The following is a 15,647-nucleotide window of genomic DNA, read 5'->3' on the forward strand; positions in this document are numbered from 1 at the left end:
TGTTGATTTTAGCCATCTGATAGGTGTGAGGTGATATATCTCATTGTAGTTTTGCATCTTTATAGAATGATGGAGCCACTATTAACTTCATATGGAAAAGACCCCTGACATTTTCATAGAATGGTAGAACCTTGTCATCCAATCACCTAAGGCTTTTACTTTAACTTTGATGAAAGAAAATAAAATCAGTACTTTTTAGAAATATAAATACAATCTATATAAAAATATTCTGTCTATTTGGTAGAGAATGGAGAGGACTTTCATCCCCATTTTTAAAAATAGACACTAAAATAAAATCATTTTTACACAACACAATTTTCTGTGAAAGAGAACGTATATAACTAGATTGTCATTAAAGCTTTGAAATAAGAAATAAGAAGAGGTTTTATTAAAACACAATGATAAATGAAATTTTATAGCACCATTAATAAAATAACACTTCAATATTAGGAACTCAAATTTATTTCAAATGAAAACATTAAACCTCCCTTTCCAAATATAGAAAAATGGCACAGTTTACAAGATTAGAAACTAAAATACCAAAAGCTTAATTTCTACAAAGTACCACAATCTATTCCAACAGGAAAAAAGGAAAGAAGGAACAAATGGAGAGAGGGAGGAAGTTAGTGATAATATTACCGGGACTAAATTAAAACACCCATGGATATATTTTCCTCTCTCTAAAGCAGTAATTTCAAAGAAAAAGCATCTAAGCACTTTTCTATATTTTATATTCTCAATTTGGTATAAACCACAATTTGTCACTGTTAGGAAGTAAAAAGTACTAAAGCTATATTTATAAGAATAAGATTTGGGGCTGAGAATTAGAAAACTTAGAAATACGTGTTTTGCTGTTATAAGAGAGCACGACTTTCATGTTGTTCTATACTTTCAGTCCTAAGCAATTGGTTTCTAAAACTTAGTCAGATAGTCCTCGGGATTGAGGCATGTAGTGCAGTTAAGAGAATGAACTTTGGAGCAAGGCAGCCCTGTGTTGAAAACTTGGATTTGTCACTTACAAATCGTAATCTTGAGCAAGTTGCTTAATAGTTTTGTCACCTGTAAAAGAGATATATAAGTATAACCAACCTCTTATTTCTTTTAATCCTCAAAAGAAAAACCTAATTGTGTAAAGCCCTTAGAATAGTTCCTGACTCACATGAGTAATCAATAAATATTAGCTATTAATACAGCTAAATATTAGTTAATCATGATAAATATAAATATTTATTAGTTTTATGCAGGTTATACTATAGCAAGAATAAGCACAGCTAGGTGATCAAATCCCAGAGATTCAAGACAGTTGGAGTAGAGAAAGCTGAGTTTGACAAACTGTCACAGCACAGAGAAACCACCATTCAATAGACCTGCTCCTTCATTCAGTGCCAATATGAAATGCCTCCCAGAGTTCCCTGGGCTAAAGTCTACAAAATTAAAAACAGAAAATGAACCAAAGACTTCAAAAGATATACAACTGGGCACCTGAGTAGCTCAGTTGGTTGGGCAACTGCCTTTGGCTCAGGTCATGATCTTGGGGTCCTGGGATGGAGTCCCGCATTGGGCTCCCTGCTCAGGAGCGAACACTCCCCCTATTGTGCTCTCTCTCTCTCTCTCTGTCAAATAAATAAATAAAATCTTTAAAAAAAAAAACACCAAAACCCCAAAAGACATAGAACTTACCCACATTGATCCAGTGGATGGTTATTTGCCTTATATCTTAGGCATAGTTTGAAAGCCTAAATCTACAGATATTAAGAATTTAACTAGAAAAAATTAAAATAACTTGTTTCTGGATTTTATATATGCTGCTTATTCTCCTATGCTATTTTTCATCAGTTCTGAGAGCAAAATTAAATAAAATTGGACTTATATTCAACACTTTCCTCAAATAAATGGCCTAAATTTTTAAGAATTAACCCCTTATGGGATGTTACTAAACTGGTGAGGATTGTGAGACAAGGAGAAAGTGTTAAAAGCAATTAAAAACTTAAATATCCCTCTATCAGTATTAGACAGATCCAGGAGGCACAAAATCAGTAAGGACATAGTTGAACTCAACAGAATCATCAAATAACTATATATCAATCAAATATAATTGACATCTATAGAATACTTCATCCAATAGCAGAACACACATTCTTCTCAAGGTCACATGGAACATTCACCAAGAGAGATCAAATTCTGGACCATGAAATATACCTTAACACATTTAACAAGATAGAAATCATACAATATGTGCTCTCAGATCACAATAAAATTAAACTAGAAAATACTAACAGCTGGAAAATCTCCATATACATAGAGATTAAACAACACACTTCTAAGTAACATATGGGTCAAAAAATAAACCTCAAGATAAATTTTAAAATATTTTTAACTAAATGAAAAGAAAATTACAACTTTTCAAAATTTGTGGGATGCAGTAAAAGCAGTGCTTAGAGGTAATATTTATAGCACTGAATGCATGTTACAAAAGAAGAAAGATCTGAAATTTATCATCTAAGCTTTTTTTTTTTTTAAGATTTTATTTATTTATTTGACAGAGAGAGACACAGCGAGAGAGGGAACACAAGCAGGGGGAGTGGGAGAGGGAGAAGCAAGCTTCCTGCAGAGCAGGGAGCCCGATGCGGGGCTCGATCCCAGGACCCTAGGACCATGACCTGAGCTGAAGGCAGATGCTTAACGACTGAGCCACCCAGGCACCCTATCATCTAAACTTCTACCTTACAAAAGTTAAAAAAAAAGAAACAAAACATAAAATTAAATCCAAAGTAGAAGAAAAGAAATAAGAAAAATTAGAACAAAATCAGTGAAATTGAGAACAGGAAAACAACAGAGAAAACTCAATGAAACCAATCACTGATTCTTCATAAAAAAATCAATAAATTCAATAAGACCCTAGCCAGGTTAAGAAAAAGAAAGAAAAAAGGCAGAAAAATACTAAAATCAGAAATGAAAGAGGGGACAATACATGGACATTAAAAAATGATAAAGGAGTATTAACAACTCTATGCCCACAAATTTATAACCTAGATAAAACGGACCAATTCCTTGAAAGACACAATCTACCAAAACCCACAAAAGAATAGTCCAAAAAGACTTACCTTCATTAAAGAAACTGAACCAACAATAACCTCCCAAAACAGAAAGTACCAAGCCAACATGGGTTCACTAGTGATTTCTAGCAAACAATGAAGAAAAAAATTATACCAATTCCATAAAATCTTATCCAGAAGAAAGAAGCATAAGGAATATTTACTAACTCACTCAATGAGGTCAGCATTACCCTAATGACCAAACCAGACACAGTATTAAAACTACAGACCATTATCTCTCATGAACATGGATGGAAAAATCATCTACAAAACATTAGCAAATTGAGTCCAACAATGTCTAAGAAGGATTATATACCACAACCAAGTACAGTTTATTCTACTTATGCAAGTCTAGTTCAACATTCAAAAATCAATGTAATCTATCACATTAATAGGTTTAAGAAGAAAAATCACATGATCATATCAATAAATGCAGAAAAAACATTTGACAATATCTAATATCCATTCATGACAAAAACTCTCAACAAATAGGAAAAGAGGGAATTTCCTAAACTTGATAAGGAACATCTACCCAAAAATCTACAGCTAAAATCATATTTATTCTTTTTAAAGATTTATTTATTTATTTGCAAGAGAGAGAAGGAGAGACAGTGAGAGAGTACAAGCGGGGAGGAGAGGGAGGAGCAGACTTGCGCTGAGCAGGGAGCCTCATGCGGGGCTCGATCCCAGGACCCAGGATCATGACCTGAGCCAAAGGCAGATGCTTAACTGACTGAGCCACCCAGGAGCCCCGCTAAAATCATATTTAATGGTGAGAAAGTAGAAGCCTTCCCACCAAGATCAGAAACAAGGCAAGGATGTCTCCTCTCGTCACCCCTTTTCAACATCATATTGTTAAGTCATAGCTAATGCAGTAAGACAACAAAAGGAAATAAAAGGCATAGAGATTCAGAAGGAAAAAACAAAACCATCTTTGTTTACATATGGCATGTTTATCTATATGAAATACCCTAAAGAATCAACCAAAATACTCTGGGACCTAGTAAGTGATTATTAGCAAGGTTGTGGGATATAAGGTTAATACACAAAAGTCAATTGCTTTAATATATGCCAGCAGTGAACAATTGGAATCTAAAAAAATGCCAGTGTGGGGCGCCTGGGTGGCTCAGATGGTTAAGCGTCTGCCTTCGGCTCAGGTCATGATCTCAGGGTCCTGGGATCGAGTCCCACATCAGGCTCCCTGCTCCTTGGGAGCCTGCTTCTCCCTCTGCCTCTCTCTCTTTCTCATGAATAAATAAATAAAATCTTAAAAAAAAAAAAAAATGCCAGTGTGGCATAGTCAGTTGGGTGTCTGACTCTTGGTTTCAGCTAGGGTCGTGATCTTGGGGTAGTGGGATCAAGCCCCGTGTTGGGCTCCACACTTGGTGCAGGGTCTGTTTGAGGTTCTCTCTCCCTCTGCACCTCCCACTTGTGCTCTCTCTCTAAAATAAATGAATAAACCTAAAAAAAAAAAAATGCCAGGGTGCCTAGCTGGATTAGTCGGTAGAGCATGGAACTCTTGATGTTGGGGTCATAAATTCAAACCCAGTGTTGGATGTAGAGATTACTTTAAAAAAATTAAAATTGGGATGCCTGGGTGGCTCAGTTGGTTAAGCGTCTGCCTTCAGCTCAGGTCATGATCCCGGGGTCTTGGGATTGAGCCCCACATGGGGCTCCCTGCTCAGCGGGGAGCCTGCTTCTCACTCTGTCTGCTACTCCCTCTGCTTGTGTTCTCTCTCTCTAATACATAAAAATATTTTTTAAAAATTAAAATAAAAAATGCCATTTATATTAACATCCCAACATATAAAATACTTGGGAATGTATCTAACATACTATCTATAAGAACTATACGAGGAAAACAAAATTTTGATGAAAGAAACTGAAGAACTAATGGAGAAACAGTCCATGTTCACATATAGGAAGAATCAGTATTGTCAAGATGTTAGTTCTTCCCAACTTGATCCACAGATTTAATGCAATACCAATCAAAATCTCAGCAAGTTATTCTGTGGATATTGACAAACTGATTCTAATGTTTATAATAGAGGCAAAAGACCCAGGAATAACCAACACAGTATTGAAGTGAAAATAAAGTTGGAGGACTGACACTACTTAACTTCAAGAGCTACTATAAAGTCACAGTAGGGGCGCCTGGGTGGCTCAGTCAGTCAAGCGCCTGCCTTCAGCTCAGGTCATGATCCCAGGGTCCTGGGCTCTCTGCTCAGCGGGGAGCCTGCTTCTCCCTCTGCCTGATGCTCCCCCTGCTTATGCACTCTGTCAAATAAATAAATAAAAAATTACAGTAATCGTGACAGTATGGTATTGGTGAAAGAATAGACAACTAGATCAATGGAATAGAATACAGAGCCGAAATAAACCCACATAACTGTCAACTGATCTTTGACAAAGGAGCAAAGTGAATACAATAGAGAAAAGATAGTCTTCAACAAATGGTGCTGAACAACTGACATCCACCTGCAGAAAAATAATCTAGCACAGACCTTACATCCTTCACAAAAATTAACGCAAAATGGATCACAGACCTAAACGTAAAGTGCAAAACTTGTATAAGATAACATAGAAGAAAATCTAGATGACTTTGGGTTTGATGATGACCATTTAGATACAACACTAAAGGCATAATCCATGAAAAAAAGAATTGATAAGCTGTATTTCATTGAAATTAAAAACTCTGGGGAGTGACATCACCAAGATGGTGACATAGGAGTCTCCTTCCAGCCTATCTCAGATGAACCAAATACACAGCTCCACACAGATCAATTCTCTTTGTGAGAAATGCAGAAACTAGTTGAGTGACTCCTGCACACTGGGCAACTGAGAAAATACCCACATGGAAACAGGTAGGAAAAGCTGAGATACACTCTCACCATAAACCCCACCCCTGGCATGGCACTTTCCAAAGGAAGGGAACTGCCAATTCTCAGCTTCTCCCTAAGAAGCAAAGGATTTGTACCACACATGTAACACCTCAACCTCTAAGGCTATCATGTGAGGGACACATACCCAAATTACCAATCTCTGAGAGTCAACATATGCTTGCATTCACAAGTCCTACAAGACTACAGTAAACAAAGAAGCAGTTTTAACAGACACATAAGCACTTTCCATGACTATTCCCTCCAGGCTCAGTGAAAAGGGAGCAGGCAAAAACACCCATCTCCCAGTTTCTCCCTGGAAGTTTGACTACATACTTTCCCAGCTGCTCCTAAGGGTCAAACTTCTAATTAGCCTGAATCTATGTGCTAAGTGAGATGTTCCCAGGAGCCTGAATGAGCCAGTGAGCACTTTGCACATTCTCCCTCTGGCTCACTCCAACAATAGCACCAAGTATCCAGCTTTACCCTGGAAGGAGTTTGTCTCATATTTTGCAGTTGCCATCTAAGGGGCAGGCCCTCAAATCACCTAGCTCTCATAGCAAACAGGGCACAGCATTCACAAGTCCCACATAACAATATATTTTTTTAAAGAGCAGTTTTCAAATGGACATATAAGCACTTCATGTAACTATTGTCCCCTGACCCTCCCCACCCCAGGAGTCAGTACAGAGGAAGCAGAAAAAAATACCCATCTTATGGGTTTCCCCTTAAAAGCATCTGACTGCATACTTTCCCACCCGCTTCCTGAGGGTCAACCTTCTGATCAGCCTGCACGTAGAGGCAGACTGGGATCCTCCCAGAAGCTTTTAGAGCTGATGGTATCTCCCCCCAACTGTCTCCTCTCAGCTCATTCCAACAGTAAAATCAAGTCCAGTTTCTCCCTAAAAGGACCTTGTCCACAAGTCTAGGTGTCCCCATCTTTTATGGCTGCCAGTTGAGGGAATGGCTCTCAAATGATCTAACTCTACAGCTCAGCATTCACAACTCTGCGACCACACAAAACAAAGAGGTGGTTTAATCTGGGAATAAGTTAGAAGCACTCCCAGTGACTATTACCACTGGATTAGCACAGAATGAGTAAGTATGAACTGGTAGCTCCTAGTTTCTACCTAATAGGGGCTAGATTACACATCTGATGTCCTGACTTCCTAAATGCTGCTGGAAGGCCATGCTTCCAATTAACCTGCATCAGGAACCTAAAGGGTCTGGCAATTAGTAGTCCTTTAAGAACCGGAACAGGGATATGGGTATTTCCCATGCCTTTGGGACACTTACAAGTTCTGACACACCCACAACCACTGCAGGCACTAAAAACACATAGCAACTTCAACAAACACAGAGTTTTGGTGGGCAACCAAGAGCATGGGATGAGCTAACTGATGAGGTTCATCTCCTACATGAGGCCAGTCTAACAACACTGGGAGAGGTGGCTATATTATCTAATGCACAGAAACCAACATAGAGCATCAGGAAAAGTGAAGAAACAGGAGAATATGTGGTTTTAACAAAAGAACAAGTTAAATCTCCAGAAACCAACTTAATCAAATGGAAATAAGTGATTTGAACCATAAAGAGTTCAAAATAACAGGAACAGAGGTGCTCACTAAGGTCAGGAGAGAAATGTATGAACCAAGGGAGAATTTGATCAAAGATAATACAATATGGATGAAGAATACAATAAATGAACTGAAAAATTCAATTCAATAGTTCAACAGCAGACTAAATCAAGCAGAAAAAAGGATCAGTGAATTCAAAGACAGGGCAGTGGACATCATCCAATTAGAGGAACAAAAAAAAAAAAGAGAGAGAGAGAGGGAAAGAATGAAGATAGCTTAAGAGACTTCTGGGACACCATCAAAAGAACAAATATATGCATTATACAGGTCTCAAAAGGAGAAGACAGAGAAAAGGGGACAGAAAGCTAATTAAAAAAAAAAAAAAAGATAGTTGAAAACTTCCATAACCTAAAGAAAGACACAGACAACCAGATACAAGAAGTGCAAAACATATCAAAGATGGATCCAAAGAGACCCACACTGAGATACTTTATAACTAATTGTCAAAAGTTAAAGATAGGGGCACCTGGGTGGCTCAGTTGGTTAAGCATCTGCCTTCAGGTCAGGTCATGAATTCAGGGTCCTGGAGTTGAGCCCCAAGTCAGGCTCCCTGCTCAGTGGGGAGTTTGCTCCTCCTCTCCCTCTGCCCCTCCGCCCATCATGCTTTCTCTCTCTTTCTCTCTATCAGATAAATAAAATCTTTTTTAAAAAGTTAAAGATAATGAAAGATTCTTAAAACAAGCAACTTTCTTATGAACAAGGGAACCCACATAAGACTATGAGCAGATTTTTCAGGAGAAGTTGTGAGGGCCAGAAGGGAGTGGGATGATATATGCAAAGTACTGAAAGAAGAAAAACTGCCAACCAAGAATACATTACCAAAGTTGTCCTTCAGCACTGAAAAAGAGATAAAGAGTTTCCTACAAACAAAATCTGAAGGAGTTCATCAACACTAGAACAGCCTTACAAGAAATGTCAAAAGGAATTCTCTAAGTTGAAATGAAAGGACACTAATAAGTAACATAAGAAGAAAAGAAAGTATAAAATTCAGTGATAAAAGAAAATCCTTAGTTAACTCAGAATACCCTAACATTGTAATAATGGTGGGTAAATCACTTACAATTCTAATATAAAGGTTAAAGACAAAAGTAATAAAATATCTATAACTACTATAATTTCTTAATGGCTATTCCATTTTAAAAGATGTAAATTTTAAAATCAAAAACAAAGCAGGAGGAAGGCTCTAAAAACGTGCTTGTGTTTGCATTCAAAGTTAAGTTGTTATCAGCTAAAATATACTATCATTACTACAAGATGTTTTCTGTAAGCTTTCTGTTAACCACAAAACAAAAACCTATACTTGAGATACAAATAAGAAAGAGAAAGGAATCTAATCATAACACTACAGAAAATCATCAAATCACAAAGAAAGAAAGCAAAACAGGAAGAAAGGGAAAAAAAGGAATTACAAAGAAACAAGAAAAGAATAAACAACATGTCAGTAGGAAATCTATACCTATCAATAATTGCTTTAAATTTAAATGAATTAACCTCCAATCAAAAGACAGACTGGCTGAATGAATTAAAAAACTAAAACCAACTTTATGCGGCCTACAAGAGAGTCACTTCAGCTTTATGAACACACATAAACTGAAAGTGAAATGATGGGGAAAAAAGAGATCCACGCAAATGGAAATCAAAAGAAAAGAGGGGAGCTGTATTTATTGGACAAAAAAAGATTTTAAGCCAAAAAAAAGTGAAACAAGACATAAACAAGGTCATTTTGTGATGATAAAGGGTCAACTCATTAGGAGAATATAACCATTGTAAATATTTATCCTCCCAACATCAGAACACCTAAGCATATAAAGAAAATATTAAAAGATCTTATGGAAGGGCGCCTGGGTAGCTCAGATGGTTAAGTGTCTGCCTTCGGCTCAGGTCATGATCCCAGGGTCCTGGGATCGAGTCCCACATCGGGGTCCCTGCTAGGCGGGGAGCCTGCTTCTCCCTCTTCCTCTGCCTCTCTCTCTCTCTGACTCTCATGAATTAAAAAAAAAAAAATCTTAAGAAATAGCAATACAATGATTGCAGGGAACGTCAATACACAACATTCATTAATGGAAGGATCATCCAGACAGAAAACCAATAAACACTGAACTTAACACTAGATCAGATGGACCAAACAGACAGAAATATCATTCCATCCAACAGCAGTAGAATACATATTTTTCTCAATTAAACTCTTCAGGATATATCATGTTAGGCCACCAAAATAAATCAAGTATCTTTTCTGACCACAATAATATGCAAGTAGAAATTTGTTACAAGAGGAAAACTGGTAAAGACATATATGTGAAGATTAAACAACATGCTCCTGAACAACTAGTAGGTCAAAAAATAAGTTAAGAAAGAAATAAAAAGTGATGAGGGATAAGATGGTGGAGGAGTAGGGCACCTTATTCCAACCGGTCCCTGGAATTGAGCTGGTTATCAATCAGACCACTCTGAGCACCCACAAAATCAGCCTGAGATGTAAGAAGATCTGGATCTCTACAAACAGAAGATCGCAGGTGGTTGGTTTTGAGGAACCAAGCAGGGAGCCGTGATTCTGTGGGCAGATATCGAAGGATAAACAGCAGCGGGAGGGAGACTGGCCATGGGGATCCTGCACCGCCGGTGAGGCAGTGCAGAGTCATGCAGCTCAGTGGGAACCGATTTTTTGGGGTTTTTGTTCTCTGGCCAATTTCCCTGGCAGCTTTGCGCATCTCTTCTGAGAGTCAGAGCGGAAGAGACCATTTCCAACCCTCTGCCTCATAGCAGAGTGATCGCAGTCTGTTCTTCAGTGAGCTCTCCAGGCCACACTATCTCTGTTTCTGTCTGTGGTGCTATAAACTGCAGCGTCCGGGGTTGTGCGCCCCTCTGCAGCGCTCCCAGTCCTGCCTCCACGTCTGGGCACATCTCTGCCCTTTGTGCTTCTAAAACCGCCAGCTGCTCCTAGTTCCCACGGGCGACCCCGCCGCTCTGGGTTTCCGTCCTGGGGGGCTGCCCTAAAGTCCTTTCCCCGCCGCTACTGGTCTGCAAGTCTGTGCCCCGTCCGCAGCACAGGAGGCTATCGCTCACTGCCAGTGTAGGATCCCCACAGCCAGGCTCCTTCCTGCTGCCGTTTATCCTCCGATATCTGCCCGCGGAATCATGGCTCCCCGCTTCGTACCTTGAAACCAACCGCCTGAGATATTCTGTTTGTAGAGATCCAGATATTCTTACATCTCAGGCTGATTTCATGGGTGCTCAGAGTGCTCTGGTAGATATCCAGCTAAATTCTGGGGACCAGTTGGAATAGGGTCCCCTACTCCTCTACCATCTTCCCCTCCCTCCAGGAGATTTTTGATTACTGCTTCAATTTCCTTAGTGGTTATGGGTCTGTTCAGGTTTTGTATTTCTTCCTGGTTCAGTTTTGGTAGTTTATATGTCTCTAGGAATGAATCCATTTCCTCCAGATTGCCCAATTTGTTGGCATATAATTGCTCATATGTTCTTATAATTGTTTGTATTTCTTCAATATTGGTTGTTGTCTCTCCTATTTCATTCATGATTTTATTTATTTGGGTCCTTTCTCTTTTCTTTTGGATAAGTCTGGCCAAGGGTTTACCGATCTTTTTAATTCTTTCAAAGAACCATCATTTAGTTTCGTTGATCTGTTCTAATATTCATTTGGTTTCTATTTCATTGATTTCTGCTCTAATCTTTATTCTTTATTGTCTCTTGCTGGGTTTACGCTTTATTTGCTGTTCTTTCTCCAGATCCTTTAGGTATAAGGTTAGGTTGTGTATTCGAGACCTTTCTTGTTTCTTGCGAAAGGCTTATATTGCTTGGTACTTCCCTCTTAGGACGGCCTTTGCTGTATCCCAAAAGTTTTGAAAGCTGTGTTTTCATATTCATTTCTTTCCATGACTGTTTAAAATTCTTTTCTAATTTCATGGTGGATCCATTCATTCTTTAATAGGATGCTCTTTAACCTCCACATATTTGTGTTCCTTCCAAATTTTCTCTTGTGATTGACTTCATTTTAAAGCACTGTGGTCTGAAAACATGCAGGGAAAAATCCCAATCTTTGGTACTGGTTGAGACCTGATTTACTTCCCAGAATGTGATCTATTCTGGAGAATGTTCCATGTGCACTCAAGAAGAATGTGTATTCTGTTGCTTTAGGATGGAATGCTCTGAATATATCTGTGATGTGCATCTGGTCCAGTGTGTCATTCAAACCCCTTGTTCCTTGTTCATTTGCTTCGATGATCTACCCATTTTGTGCGTGGAATGTTAAAGTCCCCTACTACTATTGCATTATTATCAATGTATTTCTTCAATTTGGTTGCTAATTGGTTGATAGAATTAGCTGCTCCCAAGTTAGGAGCATAAATATTTATAATTGTTTGATCTTCTTCTTGGATAGTATGATATAGTGTTCCTCTTCATCCCTTATTATACTCTTTGGCTTAAAATCTAATTTGTCTAATATAAGGATTATTACCCCAGCTTTCTCTTGATGTCCATTACCATGATAAATGTCACTCTCTCCTCTGCCTCATTTACCTCGCCTTTAGAACATCCATTTTAGACTGCATCTCAGTAAAAGCATTTTTAATTTCAGCCTGGTTAGATTTCATTCTTTTACTTTTGCACTAAGGGATTCTCCAGTGTCTTATGCTTTTTTTCAAGCCCAGCTAGTATCTTTATAATTGTTATTCTGAATTTTAGCTGTGACATTTTCTTATATTACCACATTGATTAAATCTATGGCAGAGAGTATTACCTCTGGTTATTTCTTTTGTTGTGAATTTCTCCTTCTAGTCATTTTGTCTGGAGAATAGATGAATGAGAGAACAAAATCAAAAATATCAAACACGAAATGGTATATTCAATTTGAGGTTATAAACTGAAAGACTTGTGGAAAAAAACCTCAAATTGAATATACCATTTTCCCCTAGTGCTGGAATTTTTCAGTTTTGTGTAATCCATAAACTTGGTATTAGCCTGATGCTCCTGCTGATCTTTTGGGGAAGGGTCTGTTGTAACGATTCTCAGGTGTCTGCCTGGGTGCAATTGCACCACCCCTTGCCAGAGGGCTGGGCTCAGTGAAAGCTGCTTCAGGTTGTTCTATGCGGCTTTTGATCCCTGAAGGTTTTGTGCCACTTTAGAGGATGGAAAAAAATTTTAACATGTCAGCACACCAATCTCCAGCCCTGGACCTGAAAAATAGTTGGCCCCACTCTTCAGTGAACACTTAGGGAAAAGCAGTCAACCACTTTCGTGTGTGTCAAAGTCTGTAGACTACTGTGGAGCACGCCTGCTCCGATCCTCCAGGGGGAAGGAGGAGGGTCACGACAGATTGATGCCTGCAGGGCCCCTGCTCAGAAAGTGGTTACCCAATTTTATGGTGGTTCATTGTTAATGGCAAACGGAACTAAGAGCCCACTCTCAGGCCTTGCTCATTGTAGGCAGTTTCCCTGCTACAATGCTTGGGAACACTGCCAACTCAGACACCATATTCTTTCTGTGACCCCAGGGATCCTAAGACCACACTGTCCCACTTCTCCCCTGCTTCACCACCTGAGCACCTTTCAAGCACGGATGACCCTCACAGGAGCAGACTTCTAGAAGTTCCAATTTTGTGCTCCAGGGTTATATCACTTTCTGGTAGCCGGCTTATAGAGACCCTGGGGGGAGGAGTTAAGATGGCAGAGGAGTAGGGGACCCTAAGTTTTTCTGGCCCCTGGAATTCAGCTAGATAGTTATCAAATCATTCTGAATATCTGCAAAATCAATCAGAGAACTGAGAAAAGTATTGCTGCAATTCTACAAATAGAAAAGTGACCAATTTCTTTAAAGCTTTGGTTGTTTTTTCTAGTGGTGTTGTTATTTTTGTCTTTTCTCCCTCTTTCTTCTATTCTTTTCTGTACATAATGATGAGATGAGGGAACTGACCCCAAAAGAACAAGAGGGAGTACTCACTACTAGGGATTTAATCAATATGGATATAAGTAAAATGTGAGAAGTAGAATTCAAAACAACGATTATAAAGATACTAGCTGGGCTTGAAAAAAGCATAGAAGACACTAGAGAATCCCTTTCCAGAGAAGTAAAAGAACTGAAATCTAATCAGGTCAAAATTTAAAAGGCTATTACTGAGATGCAGTAAAAAATGGAGGCTCTATAAGCTAGGATAAATGAGGCAAAAGAGTCAGTCATATAGAAAACAAAATGAGGGAAAGTAAGGAAGCTGAGAAAGAGAGAAAAACTACTGGATCATGAAGGCTGACTCTGAGAAACCAGCAATACTATTAAGTGAAATAATATCTGAAAAACAGGGGTCCCAGAAGAAGAGAGAGAGAGAGAGAAGCAGAACATTTATGTGAATAAATTATAGTTGAGAACTTCCTTACTCTGGGGAAGGAAACAGGCATTCAAGTTCAGGAGGTAGAGAGAACCCCCCCCCCAATATCAGTAAAAATAGGTCAAAACCTTGACATATAATAGTGAAGCTTGCAGATTTCAGAGATAAAGAGAAATTCCTGAAAGCTGCTAGGAACAAGAGGTCCGTAACCTACAAGGGTAAATACATAAGGCTGGCACAAGATAAGTCCACAAAGACCTGGAAGGCCAGAAAGGATTGGCATAATATATTCAAGTACTAAATGGGAAAATTATGCAGCCAGGATACTTTATCCATCAAGGCTTCATTCAGAATGGAAGGAGAGATAAAGGGCTTCCAGGACAAACAGAAACTAAAAGAATTTGTGATCACTAAACCAGCCCTGCAGGAAATATTAAAGGGGATCCATTGAGCAAAGAGAGAGCCCAAAAGTAGTAACAGAAAGGAACAGACAATCTATAGAAACAGCAAATTTCCAGGTAATACAATGGCACTAAATTCATATCTTTCAATAATTACTCTGAATGTAAATGTTAGACTAAATTCTCCAATCAAAAGATACAGGGTATCATATTGTATAAAAAAGCAAGACCCATCTATCCAATGATACATTACATAAATCACTCACCAGGATCAAGTGGGATTTTTCCTAGGATGCAAGTGTGGTTCAATATTTGCAAATCTATCAACATGATACACCACATCAACAAGAAAGGATAAAAGCCATATGATCATTTCAACAAATGCAGAAAAAGCATTTGTCAAAGTACAATATCCAGGGACACCTAGGTGGCTCAGTCGTTAAGCGTCTCCCTTTGGGGTCATGATACCAGGACCGCATCTGGGTCCCTGCTCAGAGGGAAGCCCGCGTCTCCCTCTCACACTCCCCTTGCTTGTGTTCCCTCTCTCGCTATCTCTTTCTGTATCAAACAAATAATTAAAATCTTTAAAAAAAAAAAAGTACAACATCCATTCATGATAAAAACTTACAACACAGGAGGTTTCGAGGGAACATACCTTAACACAATAAAGGTCATCTATGAAAAACCGACAGCTAACATCATACTAAATAGTAGAAAACTGAGAGCATTCCCCTACTATCAGGAAAAAGGCAAGGATGCCACTTCCACCCTTTTATTCAACATAGTACTGGAAGTTCTAATCACAGTAATCAGACAGGAGAAAGAAATCAAAGGCATCCAAATCGGTAAGGAAGAAGTAAAACTTTCACTATTGGCAGATAACATGAAACTACATACAGAAAACCCAAAAGACTCCACCAAAAAACTACTGAATCTGATAAATTCAGTAAGGTCACAGAATATAAAATCAGTATGCAGAAATCCCTTGCATTTCCATACACTAATAATGAAGTAACAGAAAGAGAAATTGAGAAAATAGTCCTATGTACAACTGCACCCAAAATAATAAAGTACCAAGGAATAAACTTAACCAAAGAGGTGAAAGAACTGTACTCTGAAAACTGTAAAATATTAATGAAGGAGTTTGAAGATGATGCAAATAAATGGAAAGATATTCCATGCTCATGGACTGAGAGAACAAGTATTGTAAAAATGTCATACTACCTAAAGCAATCTACAGTTTTAACGTAATCCCTATCAAAATACCAACAGCATTTTTCACAGAACTAGGACAAATA

The 15,647-nt window shown here is 38.5% G+C and overlaps 1 protein-coding gene across 29 annotated transcripts in view; it reads right to left on the reverse strand.

Moving 5' to 3' along the window:
- NRG4 (neuregulin 4) overlaps positions 1 to 15,647 on the reverse strand; it is a 201,846-nt gene that overhangs the window by 162,806 nt on the left and 23,393 nt on the right. Inside the window, exon 1 of one of the 29 annotated variants that reach the window (XR_013450375.1) lies at positions 1,020 to 1,036. The exons of the other annotated variants lie outside the window; for them this stretch is intronic. The gene's annotated coding sequence lies outside the window, so the exon portion shown is untranslated. Of the gene's footprint in view, positions 1 to 1,019; positions 1,037 to 15,647 lie in introns of those variants that run through there. 29 annotated transcript variants of the gene reach the window in all.

This window comes from Halichoerus grypus, chromosome 8, assembly GCF_964656455.1.
Source record: "Halichoerus grypus chromosome 8, mHalGry1.hap1.1, whole genome shotgun sequence".
NCBI lineage: Eukaryota > Metazoa > Chordata > Mammalia > Carnivora > Phocidae > Halichoerus > Halichoerus grypus.